Source organism: Suricata suricatta, chromosome X, assembly GCF_006229205.1.
Source record: "Suricata suricatta isolate VVHF042 chromosome X, meerkat_22Aug2017_6uvM2_HiC, whole genome shotgun sequence".
In the NCBI taxonomy this organism is placed as follows: domain Eukaryota; kingdom Metazoa; phylum Chordata; class Mammalia; order Carnivora; family Herpestidae; genus Suricata; species Suricata suricatta.
In genome coordinates this window covers 24501814-24522222 of record NC_043717.1, presented here as the reverse complement: position 1 = coordinate 24522222, position 20409 = coordinate 24501814, and the positions used below count along the sequence as shown (strand labels likewise).

At 39.2% G+C, this 20409-nt stretch overlaps 1 long non-coding RNA gene and 1 pseudogene across 1 annotated transcript in view; one reads left to right on the top strand and one right to left on the bottom strand.

The window, feature by feature from the left end:
• LOC115283891 overlaps nt 1–527 on the bottom strand; it is a 1070-nt pseudogene extending 543 nt beyond the window's left edge.
• Nucleotides 1–18416, top strand: part of LOC115283892 — a 22665-nt gene extending 4249 nt beyond the window's left edge. Inside the window, exon 3 of the long non-coding RNA XR_003905086.1 lies at nt 18378–18416. This is a non-coding gene — a long non-coding RNA (uncharacterized LOC115283892). The remainder of the gene's footprint in view (nt 1–18377) is intronic.
• The last annotated feature ends 1993 nt before the right edge of the window (nt 18417–20409 follow it).

Here is a 20409-nt window from a genome sequence, read left to right as displayed (position 1 = left end):
GTATGGTATTTTTGAATGATAATCTTGTCTACAGAGTCATGGTCGTCAAATGTTACAAAAGCAAAGCCTCTCTTTTTGCCACTGCCTCGGTCAGTCATGATTTCAATCACTTCAATTTTCCCATACTGTTCAAAATCATCTCTTAGATGATGTTCTTCAGTGTCTTCTTTAATGCCACCGACAAAAATCTTTTTCACAGTTAAGTGGGCACCAGGTCTTTGAGAATCTTCTCTAGAGACAGCCCTCTTTGGTTCTACAACTCTTCCATCCACCTTGTGTGGCCTTGCATTCATGGCTGCATCCACCTCCTCCACAGTGGCATAGGTGACAAAGCCAAAGCCTCTGGAGCGCTTGGTGTTCGGATCTCTCATTACCACACAGTCCGTAAGCGTTCCCCATTGCTCAAAATGGCTCCTCAGACTTTTATCGGTTGTTTCAAAGCTCAAACCTCCGATGAAAAGCTTCCGCAGCTGTTCAGGCTCTTTGGGAGACTCTGACTTAGACATGACAGTGGTGGGAGGGGAGACTTCAACGATGCTTACTTGGTGGTGTCCACAGGCAGAAAGCCTTAAGAGTCTCTTGTGATTTGTTTCCTTCTCTCCTCTTTTTCTCCTCCTTCCCCTGTGTTCATCTGTTTTGTTTCTTAAATTCCACATCTGAGTGAAATCATATGGTATTTGTCTTTCTCTTATTGACTTATTTTACTTAGCATTTTAGCATAAGACATTCTAGTTCCAACCATGTTTTATTCTTTTTGATGGCTGAGTATATGTGTGTATATATATGTATATGTACATATATATATACATATTCCATAAAAATTCTTTATCCATTCATCAGTCATGGATATTTGGGCTCTCTTCATAGTTTGGCTATTGATGCTGCTGCTATAAACATTGGGGTGCATGTACCCCCTTGAATCTGTATTTTTGTATCCTTTGGATGAATGCCTAATAGTGCAGCTGCTGGATTGTAGGCTAGTTCTATTTCTAGTTTTTCGAGGAACCCCCATACTGTTTTCCAGAGCGACTGCACCAGTTTGCGTTCTCACCAACAATGCAAGAGAGTTCTCCTTTCTCTGCATCCCCACTAACACCTGTTGGTTTTTTTTTAATTTTTTAAACATTTATTTAATTTTGAGAGAGAGAGACACAGAGCATGAGCGGGGGATGGTCAGAGAGAGAGGGAGACACAGAATCAGAAGCAGGCTGATGTCTGTGCTGACAGCTCAGAGCCTGATGTGGGGCTCGAACCCACGAACTGTGAGATCATGACCTGAGCTGAAGAAGGCCGCTTAACTGACTGAGCCACCCAGGCGCCCCATTTTTTTTTAACACCCGTTGTTTCTTGTATTGTTAATAAACCCATCGCTTCCTGCAGCCAACACACCAGCCCTTGTTAAACGACTCAGCTTGCAATTCATCATGCTTCACTTTATCTGTTTCTCATGTATGGATCATGTAAAAACCATGTAACCATTTTAAAAAATAAAATTCAGGGCAGACTCGTGTCCACAGAGTAGATTCTGATTGTTTAAGTCAGACGCGCCAGCGAGTGTAAACTGTAGGTAGGAGGAAGAGGCGATGGAAGTCACTCATTGGCGGGGCTTTGCTCTGATAACCCAGAAGAGGCCGCTGACGCAAACTCGCGGCTAATGGCGGAAAGGAGGCTGTGGCCTGACTGTAAGTGTCAGGAGAAAGGGAGGAGGAGCTTGCTCTGAGCACTTAGGGGAAGAAGTGGACAAGGGCCAAGCAGCAGTGGGAACTCTCTAAACTTCCTCATCTCTGAATTCAGAATAAGCTCCTGTTTACCTTTCTAGCTGCACCCCCACAACTTCCGCATCTGTTCTCTACCTCTTGCCAAAGCGTGTGCTTTCCGTTCCCCAAAGACATCCTCCTCCTTCCCCTCCTCCGTGCCTTTGTGCTGTTCTCACCATCCAGGATGCTGGCTTTTCTATATTTGCCTATCAAATTATTCTCACCCTTCAAAGCCTATCTCCAATTTCTCTTCTTTCATGAAGTGGATTCCTTAAGCAAACACGACCCGTTCCTACTTCACCTCCCACAGGATATCTCCTAGCCTGTCTTGTATTATCATTTCCCCCATACTTGTTTTATCCATCCTTTCCCTCCTCTTCCCTGTGTATTAGTTAACTATTGGATGCCCCATATTTTATCTGGACCTATAAAAATGCATGTCCTCAAAGTTTCTCCTCCCCAAAGACTCTAGTTGGTCTAGAGGGAAATGCAGACAGGTGAATGGGAATTGCAACATGTGGTACAGATGAAACAGAAGTAAGCATAAGTGCTAGAGACTCTAATAGGGTTATTCTAACCAGCCTTCTAGAATCAGAATCCTAAAGGTAAAAGGTAGAAGTCATTCCAGCACAGCCAGCAGTATGTGCAAAGGTCCTGGGGTGAGTCACAGATAGCTGTTAAGGAGCAATACATAAAATATTTATGTTTAGATCTTGGTCTATTAATAACCTAAATGTATACTTTACATAAATACTTTGCTATTTGTTTTATCTTCTGGCAACCTTCAATAAGCTATCATTAATTCCTGTTTATAAGTGAGGAAACCAAGTCAATCTGGGATCAATCAAACTCAAAGTATCAGAGTAAGGATGAGGACAGGTTGTTTTGTTTTTTTTTTTTATGCCAGAGCTGTGCTCTTTACTCTAAATTTTGCTCTCAGATCTGGCTCCTCCTGGTAGGAGAGATCTGGGCCAAAGGTCAAGGAGAGGATCTAGGAGAAAAGTAGGAGCTGGAGAGTAAATGACATAAACCTTCACAATTTTTGCCCCTGACTAACTTTACTTACAAACGTATACAAAATTCAGTGTCTAATAGGTAGATCATGCCTTAATCCCTTCCCATAGACTCTCCTTGTAAAGGTTCACGCTGCCATTCACATAGGCAACAATAAAAGCATGTCTATGTGCAGAATGGCCTCTAACCTACTTAAAGAACTGACATGGATGCAGCAATGACAGCCAACAAAAATGTCATAATATTCAAGTATAAAGACTTGGCTCGGAGTTGCAGAAATCACCTGACAGGCATTCTAACCTCAGGGAACGTGACATCCCAATGAAGCACCTTAAAAAAAGAGGATATTACTATATTCTAACATATCCACTGCATTTCCGCTTAAAAACACACACATCCCAAATACAACACGAAGCAGACGTAATAAGGGTTTTGTGAAATCTAACACGATTGTTGTATCTCCAAAGATTCTGATGTCTACAGAGACAAGCACTGCCACCCTCAGTAGAAGATGGAAAGTGCAATTAGCAAGTTAGAATATTGTACCTTCAATTACATGTAAATTGCTCCCTTAATTAACAGCCTGGAGTGATGGAATATTTGTGTTGGAAGAGAGCTTGGAGATCACTCCTTATTATCTACATTATAATTTTTGATAAAGAGAAATTTGGTGATTTTGTCTGGTAACATTTCATGGGGATTTTCCTACATATGATGCCATTTTATCTTTGAAATCTTGCAGAGTGTATGTGGAAGGCGGGGATCTGATTTCACAGATAAGAAAACAAAGCTCAAAGAGTTTAAGCTTTGTTTATCAGCACAAACAGTATAGGTAGAGCCATAACAAATGACAGTGCCAGGATTTTTGTGCTTTTTCCTGTACCAGGTGAGCCTTCATGAATTTTAATTGATCTAAAGGAAATTTCAGTAAGGAGTCATACAAAGAAAACCCTTGACATTTCACTGTTTTCCCGGGCAATCCAAAAAAGGAGTTGAGCAGGTTCTAGATTGAAACCTGAGACTTATTTTCAGCAGTTATTGGCTCAGTGACCTTGGGCTAAGTTCTTCCATGTGTTCATCTCTGGAGTCACAAGTCTGGAACTTGACCTGCCTCACAGGGGTTGGTGTGAGGCTCAAATGAGATAATGGATAGGAAAGTGCTGCATAAACAACAAAACTTTAAGTGACTGTGTGGTGAAAACAAAGTCTGCATGATCCATGCTTCAGAAATGTAGGGGATAATAAAAACATTAACTGTTTAGGTACTCATCTGATGAGGGACACCTGTAATTTATAATAGGCCTGGACACCTTTAACAGCAGAAATGAGAATCCTGACCACAAGAAATACATATGCTCTTGTTTGGGAAGATAATATAATAAAGAACATATTTCACAAGCTGATTTACAGATTTAATTCATTAGTGATTAAAATAGCAATAGGGGCTCCTGGGAGGCTCAGTCAGTTAAGCATCTGACTTTGGCTCAGGTCATGATCTCCTGGTTCATGGGTTCGTGCCCTGCATCGGGCTCTGTGCTGACAGCTCAGAGCCTGCTTGGGATTCTCTCTCTCTCTCTCTCTGTCTCTCTCTCTGCCCTTCCCCCACTCATGCTTTCACTCTTTCTCAAAGCAAATAAATAAACTTAAAATAAAATAAAATAAAATAGCAACAGACTGCTTAATAGAACTAGAGTATCTGAAAACTTTTTACGGGAAAACATGCAATGAAGCAATATTTTTAGAAGAAAACAACAGTGTAGGATTCACTCTGCCAAACCTTTAAATGATTGTCATAATTTTTTGGTACTATCTTAAGTAGAGAAAAGAGAATGATAAAGTAGAATAGCTATAATAAGTAGACTAGCAACATTTTAAGATGTCAATATATGCTACAACCAGTGACATAAATAAAAATGAATCACTAATAAGTGTTTTAAAGAATATGAATATGAAAATGGAGAAAAAGAAATTTACAGAAATAACTTGTATTATATCCTAAATATATTTCAAATTAAAGAGTTAAATATTTAAAACCCATGCACAAACAAAGCTAGAAGAAAATGGAATAATAGATCTAAGTCGGTTGTAGAAGGGACATAATTTTTTGATAATTAAAGTAATAAAAACACCTGTGGTTAAATGGATGTAATAAAAAATGAAATGTTTTCCCACACAATGAATAATAAAATGAGAACAAATGGATGAGAAAAATACTTGTAACTAATGTGTATGAATAGAAAATTTGGCCCTAAAATATGTAAGCGAGAGAGATATTGGTTAATAAAGGCAACAACTACTTTGTAATGGAAGCGTGGCTAAAGAATATGAATGTGCGGTTTTGTAAGAAGAAATATATCCAATGTTATTCAGAAGTTAAGCTTCCAGAAGAATTTCAAATTTTGTGAATTAGAGCAACTACGATGTATCATCTTAACTATATTTAATTAGTAAAAATGAATCAATTTAAATAGGTCCTTGTTGACAGAGTTTTTATATTTGGCTAATAGAATTTCAGTCAAAATTGGAAAGTATCTGAAAAACCACCATGGAGCAATTGCTAGGACAACTGTGATATGTTTAGGCAATGAATTAACATTCCCATTAGAAATGACAAATGTTAGGACCATACAAATATGTAGAAGTAAACACATAAAACATTGTTAACTAAAACAAATAAACAATTGATACAACTGAACAATGTTGATACCAGCCTTATAAAATTCATAGTATAAATAGGATTGGAAAGGACCCTGTTCTTAAATAAGAAATAGTTTTTTAAAGTTTATTTATTTATTTTGAGAGAAAGAGAGAGAGCGAGAGAGAGCAAGTGGGGAAGGGGCAGACAGAGGGAGAGAAGAACAGAATTGCAAGCAGGCTCCAGGCTGTCAGCACAGAGCCCAGTGTGGGGCTTGACCTCACAAACCATGAATGAGATCATGACCTGAGCCAAGATGAAGAGTTGGACACTTAACTGACTGAGCCACGCAGTCATCGCAAAATAAGAAATAATTTTTAAACGAGGGTTACTCCTTTCATTTAAATATTTTGGTTTGCCTTTATATAACTAATAGGTTTTTTATTTCATAAAAATACAAAAATTCATTAAAAAAGTCAGAGATCAGTAAGATTCTCCCCCGGGGCTGTGCATTAAATTATTCTCCTTAATTTTTTTTTACATCTATACATTGTGGTTTATTTACTGCTATAGACTGAATTTTTCTGTCCCCCCCCCCCCCCATTCATATATTGAAACGTAATCCCCAATGTAATGGTGTTTGGAGATGAGGCCTTTGGGAAGTGATTAGGTCAAGAGAACAGAGCCCTCATAAACAGGACTAGGTCCCTTATAAAAGTTCCCAGAGAGCTCCCTTTTCGCTCCTGCCATGTGAGGTTTCAGTGAGAAGACATAAACCAGGAAGCAGACTCTTACCAGACGTTGAATCCTTTGATCTTGGACTTCTCGGCCTTCAGAACTGTGAGAAATAATTTTTTGTTTTCTATAAACTACCTCATCTTGGACTTCTCGGCCTTCAGAACTGTGAGAAATAATTTTTTGTTTTCTATAAACTACCTCATCTATGGTATTTCATTAAGGCAGCCCAAGGCAGCCCAAACGGAATAAGACACTTACTGTTTGTAATTGTAATACACTTTGATCCTTTTTAACATTAAAAAAAATTTTATTATTATTATTTTTAGAATAATCTCTATGCCCAAAATGGGGCTTGAACTCACAGCCCTGAAATCAGAGTCATACACTCTACTGACTGAGCCAGTCAGGTGCTCCTGATCCTTTTTTCTTTTATCAACTCAGTCTATAGATTTGGAACTAGATATATTCTTAGAGATTCTCTAGTCCAAGCTAATTGTGAGAGTGAGGACATTGAGGCCCACGGAAATCTGCTTAAGTCACAGAACTTGTCATTTGCAAATGAATTTTTAGATCATATACAAACATTACTTGTTTTCTTATAAACAGATTTGTCATTCCTCCAAATAAGCATGTGATCCATCAAACAGAGCAACTCAATGTACAAAGTATTATTACCTCAACCTTGCTCACAATTAAAGAAATGAAAATCAGAACAGCGGCACCTGGGTGGCTCATTTGGTTAAGCATCCTACTCTTGGCTTCAGTTCAGGTCATGATCTCATGGCTTGTGGGTTCAAGCTCTGTGCGGACAGCATGGAGCCTGCTTGGGACTCTCTCTCCCTCTATCTCTGCCCCTCCCCTGCTCATTCTGTATCCTTCTTTCTCGCACAATAAATAAACATTAAAAAAAGAAAAATCAAAATAATAAAATGCTATGTATCACATAAGATTAATCATAAATTAAAAATATATTATGGTGTCTAGCGATGATGAGGGTTTGAGGAAATGAGCATTGCCATATTGTGTGGGAGGGAGTATTAGTTGATGCAGTGATTTCTAGAGAGCAGTTATTTAAATACACTTTTCATCCAGAAATCCCACTGCTAAGAATGCACCCTAGATGTAAATTTGCAAACGTTCTTCAAAGTGTGTTCAAAAGGATGTTCATTGCAACATTATTGTATAGGGAAAAAAGAAATCACTAATGCATTCATTAATCGGAAACTGGTCAAATAAATTGGGACTAGCCTTCATATGGAATACTAAACAACCATCAAATATGAGATTGTGCATGTCAAATTGGGAAAGATTTATAACATTAATTAAGAGGAAAAAAGCAAAGTACATAATCAAGAATGCTCTCTTGGATGTGGAGAGATATGTACAAACACACCCACGTATATATACAAACGTACATACGTATACATTCTAAACGAACACACAAGTATCCCTGAATAGTAGTTGTCTTTGGGGACAGAAACATGGAGGAAGGAAAAGAAGAAAGCTTTTACTTCGTATCTTGTACTAATCTGTACAATATGGATTTTCTACCTATTTACATCTACTACAGATATTTTAAAATTATCAGCATACTTTATGTAGGTCATAGAGTCATGGGTTAACTTTTTTCTTTGTTTCTTGTTTCAGCTTTATACTTTCCTGTATATTAATATTGCTCTGATAAAAAGAATAAATATTTAACTTTTATATTGAGTTACAGCTGAACTGCCCTTTAACAAGGTCCAGAGAGTTTTAAGTGAAAAAGACAAGTTGCAGAGTGAATTTTTTCATTTAAAAAGCCTGGGGAAGAATAAATGTAACATTATAAACTTAGATGGGCAGGACTGGTGAGGAAGGGCAGAAAACCTCTTTTTTAAATAAAAAATCCAATAAAGTAAAAATATTAAATGAAAAATATCATCAGCAAGCCGTAAGGGGCCTGCTTTAGTTTCCTACTGCTGCTACAACACATTATCACAGACTTCGTGGCTTCAGGCCACGCCCATTTACTACCTTACAGTTTCGAGGTCAGAAGTACAAAATGGATCCCATGGAGCTTAAATCAAGACACTGTCCAGCCTATACTCCTGGGGACTCCAGGGGAGAACCTGTTTTCCTGCCCTTTCTAGCTCCCAGAGGCTGCTTGCATTCCTTGACTCCGGCCATTTTCAAAGTGAGTGACGCGAGTCCAATCTTTCTCATATTGCATCATTCTGACACTCTTTTTTTCCATTTTTTCCTTGTGTTTAAAAAGTTTATCTATTCATCTTGAGAGAGAGAACATGCATGAGTGAGCAGGGGAGAGGCAGAGAGAGAGGGAGAGTCAGAATCCCAAGCAGGCTCCATGATCAGTGCAGAGCCCGATTGTAGGGCTCGATCTCACAAACTGTGAGATCATGACCTGAGCCAAAATGAAGAGTCAGACACTGACTGGACTAAGCCACCCAGGTGCCCCTCTTTTTTCCATTTTCAATGACTTGTGATTACATTGGGCCTACCGAATAATCCAGGAAAAGTTCCTTATCATAATGTCAAGTGATTAGTAATCTAAACTCAACTCCCAACCTCAATTTTCCTTGGCCATGTAAGGATATATATGTAAAAACTCCAGGGATCAGAACATGGACATTGAGGGGGGGGGGCATTATTCCGCCTATCATAGGATGTCATGACAATGGTGACTTCTGGGACTACACAAGGATGGTCCCAATGTGAGCCAGAGGGGCTGGAATGCCAATCATTTATTGGGAGAGGATGAATGTGACTTTATAATATCAGGCTGACAAGAATCTCCATCTAGTGTAGCCTGAAGGAAAACCTGTCAGGCTAGTTTCATGCCTGCCTTGAACCTGGATGCCAAGAGGACTTCTGATTGCTCAATCCCTTTAATCTCCCCTCCATTTTAAGCTTTAAGGTATGTTTGCCATCCCTACGTCTGCAACGGGGCTTTTTTGCTCTTTTGTGGGGTTCTCCATGCACCAACACAACCACATCCTTAGGGAGAAAATATCCACAGAACTCCAACTTCATCGTACTTCCTGAGAAAGTTCTATCACTCACCAGAACGTCTGCTAAAGTATTTATCATCACTCTTCACTAGCAAATGGTGCGAGTTAGCAACACTTTTTTGTTGTATTTACATGTGGGACACACACAACACTCTGAAGATTTAGGCAGGGAAAGAAACGGACAATACAATTTGACCTGAAGTAGAAATCCCATTCAAAATTAAGGAGTCGAAGTTAATTTGAGGATAGTAAGAGAAAATCATCTCTATAATTAAACAAAATCATACTGTTTAGGAACATCAGTTCTTTTCTAAGATCTCAAGTACACATTTTTGTGAACATTTATGGAATTTACCCCCTAAATTTAATCATCCCTTCTAATTTTGTGGCATTAGTAGTATTGAACTCAGAATTTGAAAATGAGGTCAGAAAAAAAAATCACTATCTCAAATGGAGCTAATGTGACTCAAGATGGGAGGCATTAATCACGAATAAGAGCCATCTACTTAGAGAAGCGGTGTGGGTTTTGAGAGAACTAAGCCAGAACATAAGTGCATGTCTTTGGATTTCCACTTCCAGAAGTTTTACGTGTTGAAGTGAAGACAAAAAGCTGATTTGTTGGCATTTCAGAGGGATGGGCAAAGCCTCAAGGCCGAGGTGGCTGTCCCAAACACGTGGGCAAAGACCAAGGTGAGACATTCCTGCTGGGAGGGCATTTGACGTACTTGCTCTCAGGTAAAGGTGTGGACCCATCACAGTCTCTTGACAGATATTCACTTGCTGATTCGTGTGGGGTTTTTCTCCAGTGTGATGCTCTTTTGAATTTGGGTTAAAGGTGAAAAGAATTAGGATTAGAAGACTCCACAGTGGTTGATTTACAAGGAAATGATGTTGGGAGGGCACAGCATGGAGACCGACTGCGGTGGGATAAGGAATGGCAATTAGCATGGCCTTGGGCATTTAAATCCCGGGAAAGGCAACATAAAGAGCTCCTTTCATCTGCATGGGGCTCTGTATGTAATGTGGGTGTGTGTTGGGTTGGGGAGATGAATAGGGAACATATAAAAATAAGGAGGGGAAGAAAACATGAGACTCTTAGATACAGAGAACAAAATGAGGGTTGCTGGAGGAGTTGTGGGGTGGGGGTGGGCTCAAAGGGTGACGGGCATTAGGGAGCACACTTGTTGGGATGAGCACTGGGTGTTATACTTGGGGGGTGAATCACTGAAACCATGAGAGCACAATGTGCTAACTTGGATGTAGATTAAAAAGTAAGTACGTAAGTAAATAGATAAATAAAAAGAAAATAGCATCTCCCTCACAGAGCTACCATGATTTAATGAACTGGTAAATAAAAGCACACAGAAAGTACCATGTAGGAGTCAGTTATTATGCTGAGTAGTCTCACTATTGAAATTGGTTAATGATCATTCCATTAACAGAATAACTTGTGCTTCATGCTGGAATTTGACCATCAAGGAGAAAAGAAAAACCTTTATGGATGACAACCCAAACCATACGCACTGACAGAACTTACTGTCTACCCTCATTAATTTGACTTCATTACTTCATACTCCACTGTCGTCACCACCTCAGCTACTCTTGCCCAAGAAGATAATAGTTGCAAATAACTGTATTGCTCATTCTGAGAACTTCCTGGAAGACACATTACTCCCCCAGACTCTTTGAATTCCTTGCCTTAAAAATCTTCACCTTGTGGTCACCAGTCCCCAGTTACCTCACCATCCTTACCTAATCCTAACCAAGACTCCTCACTGAGAGGCCTTCCTTAAGCCAGACTTGGATATCTCTTAAATACCCTGGCTTTTCCTCCCCACCCAAGATTCTGTGAAGGCTGCTCTCTTTTACTGCAGTAAGGATAAACTCAGCCCTCCCTTATCAACGAGTCGTCTTGGCGGTATCTATGGGGAGCCAGCATTCCACGTGGATTAGTACACTGAACTCTGGAACTGCAGTTAGAAGGTATGAGTGGAAGTCAGACTTCTGTCACTTGGACAAGTCACTCATTTCCAGATGCCTCGTCTGTAAAATGTATGTGAACAAAATACATACATATATGCATAGTGTCTACACGAACGCCTACGTGATAAAGAACACTTCAGTGTTGCTTCCATTTCCCTTCCCATTCTCACGGGTGAACCCTTGGTGGCCCTAGTGACCCACCTTATGAACACAGCAGGGAGAGGTGAAGACCCTGGAGGCTAGGGGTACCCCTTCTTGCAGAGACACCATAGTTTTCTGAAGGGAATGCGCACGGGACCCAGAGCAAGGACTGAATGGTTTTTATCCACAGACAGCTAGTAGCTGATCCCGAACCTTATGGCTACAGGGCTGAGGAGGACCAGTGCTCGGCTCCTGTGTTCCCCAGAGCCTTGTGGGTATGTGGCAGGGAAGCCATTTCCCAGGCCTTCATCAATTTGCCCACTGCTTCCTGTCGTCCATCTTTCTCACATCACGTGCCAGTTTTGATTCCTTGACTCTCAGGTCCAAATTTGCCCTTTTCACGCAAATGCGTTGGGACCCTTCAGATGGTCCTCCTTTGCTAGCTGCTCAGGGTTCAGCTTTGTCAGTAAAAGGCGGTGGGAGAGATAATGCAGGAGGGTCATGGTCTGACGTGCTTGCTCAGCAGGCTCCTTTATTTTTTTCTTTGAAGTTTATTTGTTTATTTTGAGAGAGAGAGAGATCAAGAGAGAGAGATCAAGAGAGAGAGAGAGAGGGAGGGAGAGAGATAGGGGCAGAGAGAGAGAGACGGGAACAAAGAATTCCAAGCAGGCTCCGCACTGTCAGGGCAGAGCAGTCTTTTAAGATGCTGGGCTTCACCAGTGCTATTTCTTTGGTATACAGGTCCCACAGTGCACAGAAGCCTTGGCATCTATTGTCCACAAGCTTCTCCTGGCACCCATCTTGACAGGTTTTATAGCACAGTGCCTGTTGAAAGACACTTCCTATGAAAAGCTTCCCAGGAATCCTAGAGAACAGATTTTCTCCAGCAAGTTACTGCTGGATTTCCAGCAACTTCTGCTGGCATGACACCACAATGACCTCTGTCATCCAGTGAGTCATGACCCTGACTTCTCAACAAGACCTGGATTTCAGCCTTTAGGCTTCGGTCTTCTTCCTTGGGTCCTCTATTTTGAGTCTAGGGGTGGTAATGCTTCTGCCTCCCAGAAATGGGAGAAAACATTTGCAAACCATGTACTTGTAAAAGATTCGTATACAAAACATAAAACGAATTCCTAGGTGGAGCACCCGGGTGGCTCAGTTGGTTAAGTTGGTTAAGTGATGCTGAACATCACCTGTCATCAGGGAAATACAAATCAAAACGACAATGCGATGACACCTCTCACCAGTCAGAATGGCTAAAATCAGCAACACAGGAAACAGCAGGTGTTGGTGAGGATGTGGAGAAAAGGGATCGCTCTTGCACTGTTGGTGGGAATGCAAATGGGGCAACCACTCTGAAATACAGTATGGAAGTTCCTCAAAAAGTTAAAAAATACAACTACCCTAGGTTCCAGCAATCATACTAACAGGTATTTACTCAAAGAATACAAAAGCACTAATTCGAAGGGATACATGCACCCCGATGTTTATAGCAGCACTAGCTACAATAGAATTGTAGAAACAGCCCAAGTATCCATCAACTGATGAATGGATAAGGAAGATATGATATATATGATATATCACACATATATCACATATATATCATAGATGATAGCTAGATAGATATGCACAATGGAATATTAGTCAGCCATAAAAAAAGAATGAAATCCTGCCATGTCCCATGACCTGGATGAATCTGGAGGATATTATGCCAAGTGACATAAGTCACTCAGAGAAAGACAAATACCATATGATTTCATTCATATGTGGAATTTAAGACACAAAACAAATGAGCAGAGGGGAAGAAAAGAGAGAGAGAGAGGCAAACCAAGAAACAGACTCTTAACTATAGAGAACAAACTGATGGTTACCAGAGAGGAAGGGGTGGTGGCGATGGGCGAATTAGGTGATGGGGATTAAGGAGGGCACTTGTGATGAGCACCAAGTGATGTACCGAAGGCTGGTGCATACATACTGTACCCCTGAAACTAAGACTACACTGCATGTTCACTTACTGGAATTTATTTTTTTTAATGTTTGTTTATTTATTTTGAGAGAGAGAGCGTGGGGGAGAAGAAGAAGAGAATCCCAAGCAGGCTCTGCAGTGTCAGCCCGGAGCCTATCACAGGGTTCAGTTTGATGTAGTACCATTTGCCTATTTTTGCTTTTGTTGCTTGAGCTTTTGGTGTCATACCAAATATATCATTGTCAAGACCTATGCCAAGAAGGTTTTCCCCTATGTTTTCTTCTAGGAATTTTATGATTTCAGGTCCTATGCTTCAGTCTTTAAATGATTTTGAGTTAATTTTTGTGGATGGTATAAGAGTCCAATTTCATTCTTTTGCAAGTGGATATCCAGTTTTCCCACTGCTAATTAGTGAAGAGGGAATCTTTTCCCCATTGCGTGTTCTTGGCATCCTTGTCAAAGATTAGTTGACCATATGTGGGTGGGCTTATTTCTGGGCTCTCTCTGTTCTGTTCCATTGGTCTATATATGTCTGTTTTTATATCATGATCATACTAGTTTTATTAATGTAGCTTTGTAATATATTTCAAAACCACATAGTGTGATGTTTTTAGCTTTGTTCTTCTTGTTCAAAATTGCTTTAGCTACTCGGGGTCTTTCATGGTTCTATATGAGTTTTAGGATTATTTTTTCTATTTCTATTAAAAATGCCTTTGGAAAAAAATGCCACTGGGATTTTGAAAGGGATTGCCTTATATCTGTAGAACCCTTTGGGTAGTACAGCCATTTTAACAACATTAATTATTGCAATCGAAGAATATAGGATGTCTTTCCATTTATTTGTACCTACTTCAGTTTCTTTGATCAGAGTTTCATGTTTTTCAGTGTATAAGTCTTCCACCTCTTGGTGAAGTTTATCTTAAGTATGTTACTCCCTTTGATGCTACTGTAATGGGACTGTTGTCTTAGTTTTCTTTTTGGATAGTTTTTTGTCAGTGTATAGAAATGCATGTGATTTTTGTATGCTGATTTTGTATCTGACAACTTTACTGAATTTCTTATTGGTTCTAACAAGTTTTCTTGTGGAGTCTTTAGGGTTTTCTACATATAAGATCATGTCATCTGCAAACAAGTGATTTTACTTCTTCCTTTCCTATTTGAATGCTGTTTATTTCTTTTACTTGCCCCATTGTTCTGCCGAGGACTTCCAGGGCTATGTTGAATAGAAGTGGTAAAAGTTGGCATCTTTGCCTTGTTCCAGATTTTATTTCATTAAAAAAATTTTTTGTCTTTATTATTTTATTTTGAGAGACAGACACAGAGAGTGAGTGGGGGAGGGACAGAGAGAGAGGGAGACAGAAAATCGGAAGCAGGCTCCAGGCTCTGAGCTGTCAGCACAGAGTTCGACATGGGGCTTGAAGCCACGGACTATGAGATCATGACCTGAGTCGAAGTCAGACACTTAACCAACTGAGCCACCAGGCACCCTGCCTTGTTCCAGATTTTAGAGGAAAAGTTCATTTTTTTACCACTGAGTATAACGTTAGCTGTCACCTTTTAATATATGGCCTTTATCATATTAATTGATTTGCATATCTTGAACCACCAAGGCATTTCACCTGGTCATTGTTGTTTCAGTCTGTTTCATTATTGATTTTGTGTGGATGATCTATCCATTTTTGAATATGGATTACCGTAGTCTCCTATCAAGTATGTGCTAAATTCCCCAGCAGAAATAATTAAATCACAGTACCCATCAGTCTATCCTGGAGCTTTGGAGATATGTAGTTTCAGGTACTCCTAATTTCAATATGCTTTTTCTATTCCTTCTAAGTTATCACTGCTTGCTTGGAGGCAGATAATCTCAGACTCTGGTGAGAAAGGGGTCATGAAGAGTGAGGGGCTCTGACTGATCTTCTAGAGAATTTAAAATCAAATACATCTTGCTTTCACAAAAATTAACTTTCTTCCCAAACTCCTGTGTATAAGAGACAACCAAAATGCATACAAGAGAAATGCACTTCCCCCTCTAATATATATTTGACTATTATTTACTGTAAAGTTACATCGTTGTTTTCTTTTCTTTTATAGTTTATTGTCAAGTTGGTTTCCATATAACACCCAGTGCTCATCCCCACAGGTGCCCTCCTCCATGCCCATCACCCCCCTCCCCTCTCCCCCACTCCCACAGTTTGTTCTCAGTATTCCAGAATCTCTCATGGTTTGCCTCCCTCTCCCCAGCTATGTTCCCCCTCTCCCTTCCTCATGGTCCTCTGTTAAGTTTCTCCTGTTCCACTTATGAGTGAAAACATACGGTATCTGTCCTTTTCCGCCTGACTTAAGTAACATCCTTATTACCTTAAAAAAAATTTGCCTTCTCTCGGCCCCAATTTACATTACAAAGCATGCCATAGTATCTGATAGTAAGTGGTCGCAGTGATTGTGATCTCCTTCCTCATGGAAATGGGTGTGTACTTATCTTTTAAATTTTAAGGTTAAAAAAACCTCTCACTTCGAGGAATAAAACAGGTTACACACCAAATATATTTAGAAATAATCTATGAAATGAGAAACAATTAGCATTTATTTCTAAAATTGCTTCCCCTTTCTGTACTAACCTCTCAGTTGGCAGAAGTTATTTTTACATCCTTCTAACCCACAAGGCTGCTGCCCTTTGGCCATGTTTATCGTTCTGTTCAATACTTCTAAAGCTTTACTGATGCCAAAGTACCAAATGTAACGGGAAACATCTATCTTGTAGAACACAGCAAGCTAATTTACCGCAGAAGAAAAAACAATTATTAAACAGTTTTCCTGAGCTGTAATTAACATATGATGAAGCTCACATATTTAAAGTGTATAATTTGATGACTTTTAACAGATGTAAACACATCACCACAATCAAGATAAAACACATTTCGCTCCCCAAAGCTTCTGCATGCCCCTTTGGGATCCTCTCCTGCTCTTTTCCTCCCCTCTCCCCAGGCAGCCCCCGGTGTATTTTTTGTTGCTCTTGATTAGTTTGCATATTCCGAGTTTTATATAAGTGGAGTCATTCAGTATGTACTCATTTCCATTTGGATTTTTTTAATACAGAAAACGTATTTTGAGATTTATCTTTGTTGCTGTAGGTACCACTAGTCCATTCCTTTTTACTGTTTTTTAAAAAGATTTTATTTTTAAGTAATCCCCACACCCCATGTGGGGCTTGAACTCACAACCCCAAGATCAAGAGTCGCATGCTCCACTGACTGAGCGGGCCAGGCTCCCTCCTCCTTTTTATCATGAAATAATAATCCACTGCATGATACATCACAATATTTTAAAATTCATTCATTGATGGACATTTGGGATATTTCTAGTGTTTGATAATTACAGGTAAAGCTGCTATGAACACTTGTATACAAGTCTTTGTGTGGATATATGCTTTCATTTCTCTTTCGCTGAACAACTAGAAGAGGAATAAAGGAATCATATTGCTGGTATACGTGTAACTATTTGATAAACGGTAACATTTTTCTTAACTTACCGCGCTGTTTTACATTTCCACCAGAAATGTGTGAGACTACCAGTTGCTCCACATCGTCACTGAAATTTGGTATGGAAAGCCAAGTGAATTTTAGACATTCTAATAGGTCTGTAGAAGTAGCTCCTTATGATTTTAATTCGCATTTCCTTTTAACTAATGATGTTGAACATCTGTTAGTGTGTTTGATATCCATTTATCTTCTTTGATGAAGTGTTGAATCTATTTTTTTTGCCCACTTTTAAATTGGGTTGTTTTCATATTATTGAAAATTGAGAGATCTTTATATATTTAGATACTAGTTATTTATCAGATATGTAATTTGCATACATTTTTCTCCCAATCTGTGGCTTTTTTTAATTCCCTTAACAGTGTTTTTTATTTATTTATTTTTAGTTTCTTTAAAAAATTTTAAGGTTATTTATTTATTTGAGAGAGAGAGAGTGTGTGCACAAGCAGGGGAGGTGTAGAGAGAGAGGGGGGGGGAGAGAGAGAGAGAGAGAGAGAGAGAGAATCTCTAGCAGGCTCTGCACCATCAGCACAGATCCTGATGTGGGGCCTTGAACTCATGAACTGTGAGATCACGACCTGAGCTGAGGTCAAGAGTTGGATGTTAACTGACTGTGCCAACCAGGTGCTCCATATTACCTTAACAGTGTTTCCTAAAGAGCAAAAGTTCTTAATTTAGTTGAAGTCCAATTTATCATTTCCTTTTATGTATTCCAGTTTCAGTGTCATATCTATGAAATTGCCTAAACCAATCTTGCAGATATTTTCTTTCATGTTATTCTAGAAGTTTTATGGTATTGGTTACACATTTGTGTCTCTGATACATTTATAGCTAATTTTTGGTATATAATGTGAAGTATAGAATGATATTTGCTTTTTTTGCATAAAGATATCCAACTATTCCAATTATTCCACAATTTGTTGAATAAACTAACCTTTCTGTGCTGTATTGACATAGCACTGTTGTCAAAAATCTACTGACCATCTAGGTATGGGTCTATTTTACAGATTCCCTATTCTGATCAATTGATATATTTATGAATCTTTACACCAATACCAACTGCAACTTTACAAGTCCTAAAATCAAGTAATATAGGTCCTCCAACTTTTCTCCTGTTTTTGAAAGTTGTTTTCAGTATTCTAGGCTCTTTGTATTTTAATATAAATTTTAGAATCATCTTCTTAAGCTTTACAAATAATAATGCTGGGATTTTAATTGGGTTGCTTTGAATTGACATCTTTATGATACTGAGTCTTCTAAGCTATGAACATGGTCTATTTATCCTTTTATTTAGGTCATTCTTAATTTCTTTAAGCAGTGTTCTTTTAGTTTTCAGTCTACAAGTATCACATACCTTTGTCAGATACATTCACAGTTATTTTATATTTTTGTGCCCCTGTAAATGTTATTTTTATAATTTCAATTTCCAATTTTTCATTTCCACAATATAGAAATACAATTATTTTTTGTATATTGATCTTGTACCATGCAACATGATAAATTCACTTATTATAGCATTTTTCGTGATTCCAGAGGATTTTTTTTATAGAGAAAAGTATGTTATTTGTGAATAAAGACAGTTTTATTCTTCCCTTCTAGTTGTTTCCTTGCCTTCTCGCACTGGCTACAACCTCCAGCACAATTTTGAATAGAACTGGTAAGTGGGAATAGCCTTGCCTTGTTCCTGATGTTACTGAGAGGCATTCAGTCTTTCACCATTAAGTATAAGGTTACTTGCAGTTTTTTCCTAGATGCCTTTTATAAGGTTCTGGATGTTCTCTTCTATTCCTAGTTTCTTTTTTTGTAAAATAGAGATTACACTTTTTTAAAGTTTTTTTATGTTTCTATTTTATTTTTGAGAGAGAGACAGAATACTAGCTGGGGAGGGGCAGAGAGAGAGGGAGACACAGAACCGGAAGCCGACTCCAGGCTCTGAGCTGTCAGCGCAGAGCCCACCACGGGGCTTGAACTCATGGACTGTGAGCTCATGACCTGAGCCAAAGTTGGCCACTCAACCAACTGAGCCACCCAGGCACCCCTTCTATTCCTAGTTTCTTGAGAGTTTTTATTGTTTACTTTGTAATGTTAAGCCAGCCTTATATTCCTGGGTGAACCCAACTTGATCATGATGTATAATTTTTTAAAATATTTATTTTTTATTTTTGATATAGAGAGAGGGAGAGACAGAATGTGAGCAGGGCGGGGGGGCAGAGAGAGAGAGGGAGACACAGAATCCAAAGCAGGCTCCAGCCTCTGAGAGGTCAGCACAGAGCCCAATGTGGCATTTGAACCCATGAACCATGGGATTATGACCTAAGCTGAAGTGAGATGCTTAACTGACTGAGCCACCTAGTTGCCCTGATGTATAATTTTTTAATTATATTATTGGATTCATTTTTCTAGGGCAATCATAGGGCTTTCCTAGTATGTAAGTCAGCTGTTCAACCAACTGGGTCACCCAGGTGTCCCTATTTCTTTCTTTTCGTTTTTTGAGAAGTAGAGATAGTGAGAGCAGGAGAAGGGCAGAGAGAGAGGGAGAGAGAGAGAATCCCAAGCAGACTCCTTGCCACCAGCGTGGAGCCAGATACAGGGCTTGAACACACGAAACTGTGAGATCATGACCAGAGCCAAAACCAAGAGGTGGATACTCAACAGACTGAGTCACCAGGCGCCCTATATTTCTATTTTAAGAGAATATATTGTTGGTGTGTACACACGCACACACAGAGTTGGGGAAAACACTGAAAGTAAAATCAGATTAAAAACTTTATAGCAGTTGGTGTACCTCATGCTGAAATCCTTTAAATTGAATTGAGGCCCTCCAAGAAAATCAGTCAAGAGTGGTATCATACAGGTTAAAAACGCATTCAATATTCATAGAATTGCTCACCACAAAACTTGAATTTTTAAGATAAGTATACTTACCTGGTGTGCATGGGTGGCTTAGTCAGTCAAGCGTTCAACTCTTAATTCAGCTCACAATTAGTTGGAGTCCCACGTCGGACTCTGCGCTGATGGCTCAGATTCTCTCTCTGCCCCTCTCTCTGCTCTTTCTTTGCTCATGTGTGTGCTCTCCCGCTCTCTCTGTGTTTCAAAATAAATAAATAAACTTAAAAAAGGTAAGTATACTTAATTGATCCCTAAGTTCAGGAATACTTCAGCTTTGAGAATACATTCAAACTATTCCAATATTATTAAGTTACAAGGCAAAATTAAACCTCCCCAGCAAACCAGTGGTTCCAGAAACATCTGGTATGTATAAAGAGGAGCTTGTGGGTAAAGACCACGTCTCCCTATTTTGTCAGCAATTCAATACTGAATGGTCTAAAAGCTAGAATTTAATTATGTTGGCTTAATTGAGCTACAAAGTCATTGTCTTAGAACATTCACTTCCTTTTCCTAGGAATTTTGGTTTAATTTCATTTTTCAATGATTTATTTGTTAAGTCACATAATGATGCTTTTAGAAAGGCCTTGATATACTGTTTCAGGATCTGGGTGGAGGCTCGGGCCAAGGAAGAAGACATACCAATAGTAGCTTCCTCTAGACACATTCTTTTTCATTTTTATAATGTTTTTTATTTATTTTTGAGACACAGTGCAAGCAGGGAGGGGTCAGAGAGGGAGACACA